Raw genomic sequence first — 2,394 nt, 5'->3', positions numbered from 1 at the left:
CTAAATGAGGAGAATTTGTATTATTATTTATTTATCATATGGATTTGACTGTCGAAAGTCACCGAAGAGATGCTTGGTTCATCTTTGATGCAGCTCTTTTAAGCAGAGGGACTGCATCTTTAAGCTAGCTGGAATCTGTCAGGAAAGAAAGGTAAGCGGAGGTAGTTGGCTGCGGCCTATGCTAAGGGGCCATCCCTGGTATTTGTCTAAATTGAAATTGGGAGGCCGGCATGTGTGGCCGTGCGGTTCTAGGCGCTTCAGTCTGGAACCGCGTGACCGCTACGGTCGCAGGTTCGAATCCTGCCTCGGGCGTGGATGTGTGTGATGTCCTTAGGTTAGTTAGGTTTAAGTAGTTCTAAGTTCTAGGCGACTGATGACCACAGATGTTAAGTCCCACAGTGCTCAGAACCATTTGAACCATTTGAAATTGAGAAAGCACAGAATACCATTTTCAAGGTTTTCGGAAAATAGATTCAAACCACCTCGCCTCCGAAATCCAAGGATTGCTAACTCAGTGACTACCCCATGTCGGTGGAGAGTTTGGAAAAACTGGATGTTGTGCATCGTTTTTTAAAAAAAAATATAATGCGTCTCAACAAAAACTGAATTCTGACATTGCATGTTTTTCCTTAAATTGTGGATATTTAGTCATTTGATAGTGCATGAATGTAGGCATATTTTAAGATTTAATTGTGCACTGAATTGTTGGCTTCAGTATTGTACTATTACAAGATCTTAGATAAAAGGGTGCGGGAAGGTTGCAGGTTGCAGTCGGTTTGGACGAATTCAAGCAGCCTCCTGAACATATCTTTTAGAAACGAACGAATTATAGAATGAATGCCCTGTCGTCACATACCCTTTCCACTCTCCACATACCACTCCCCATCGTTCCGTATCGGAACTGATTTCCATAATTGAGTACCGCCCAGGTGATCAGATTGGGCGATATTTTGCCATTTGGGTTGTTAATGGTAGATTTTGGGCAAATTTTTAATAAAATGCAAACTTCTACATTTGAGCGATATTTTCGTGGATCAGCGCGATTTTTGTGTGACACAGACAGATCCATGTGTATTTTTATACACTGGTTTTAATTTTATGTTATTTTAATAATGTTTACCGGTCCACCGTCTTGTGAAATACTGAAATATTGCAACCACAAAGTTCTACCAGTCTCCAATAGCGACTCCAGAGTTAACATTCAACTGCTGTAGATAGATTACTAGGCTATTATAGTAGTGAGCACATATGTTTAACTTACCATAATGCTAGCGGACAATCAAAATCGGTTTCTCTCTTCTTTCTAGGTACTAATTTACCCATAATTAGAAACTACCACAACAGCACGCAGCACAAAAACAATAAACGGCAGTACCGCTACTTACATTAAATTCAACTGCAAGTAAGAACTGAACTGAATAATAAAACAACAACTGAGCTCAAGCAAGCCTAGCAATAGATCTTGGCTAAAAGAGGGTTAGGCGACAGTCTATAGTACTATGGACGTATAGATAGTTTAAAACTATCGTTGGCCTTGCTGACTATCGATGGTGCGTATTCCTTTTTCCTCGTACGATTGAAAATCAAAATATCTTACAGTTCTGCTAGACAGCAAGTAGCAATCCGTCTTTCAGGTCACGAGTGGCCTACCGGGACCATCCGACCGCCGTGTCATCCCCAGTGGAGGTTGCGGGGCATGGGGTCAGCACACCACTCTCGCGGTCGTTATGATGGTATTCTTGACCGAACCCGCTACTATTCGGTCGAGTAGCTCCTCAATTGGCATCACGTGGCTGAGTGCACCCCGAAAAATGGCAACAGCGCCTGGCGGCCTGAATGGTCACCCATCCAAGTGCCAACCACGCCCGACAGCGCTTAACTTCGGTGATCTCATGGGAACCGGTGTAGCCACTACGGCAAGGCTGTTGCCAGGCAGCAAGTAGAGCGTGAGTAACTGCACTTAGGTAATTCAGGGGTCCGGATCCCCTGGACCTCACTTTGGCCAAGTCCATGCCCATTACTGAAATTCCTGAAAAATGCTGAATGCATAACTTCTTTGTTAATTTTCGGTAAAAAATTTTACAGAGAAGTCCGTTATGTAGACGCATATTTGACATTGATTTATAACATACAGAAGTATAAATTAATGAAAATATTATACACTCTGATATTCTACATACCTTCCTTAACACCCTCCATCAAACAGAACTGTAATAGGACACGCGAGTAACAAGTTACCAGCACTTTCAATAACGGTGATATTTCGTAGCTGCTACAAGTCATTAACGCTATGGCGAGCACAGTAACTTTGAACTAACGTAGCGTCTTAGGTATCAAAGAAATCCCACTTTCCTTTCGGAATAACATGCACCAAAGCCTCCTCCACAAGACTCT

At 42.5% G+C, this 2,394-nt stretch overlaps 1 pseudogene; it reads right to left on the bottom strand.

Annotated features, from left to right (window-relative positions):
• Positions 1-1,812: 1,812 nt before the first annotated feature.
• LOC126337285 (5S ribosomal RNA) lies at positions 1,813-1,930 on the bottom strand (annotated as a pseudogene).
• Between the last annotated feature and the right edge of the window lie 464 nt (positions 1,931-2,394).

This window comes from Schistocerca gregaria, chromosome 2, assembly GCF_023897955.1.
Source record: "Schistocerca gregaria isolate iqSchGreg1 chromosome 2, iqSchGreg1.2, whole genome shotgun sequence".
NCBI lineage: Eukaryota > Metazoa > Arthropoda > Insecta > Orthoptera > Acrididae > Schistocerca > Schistocerca gregaria.
This window is presented reverse-complemented; position numbering and strand designations above follow the sequence as displayed.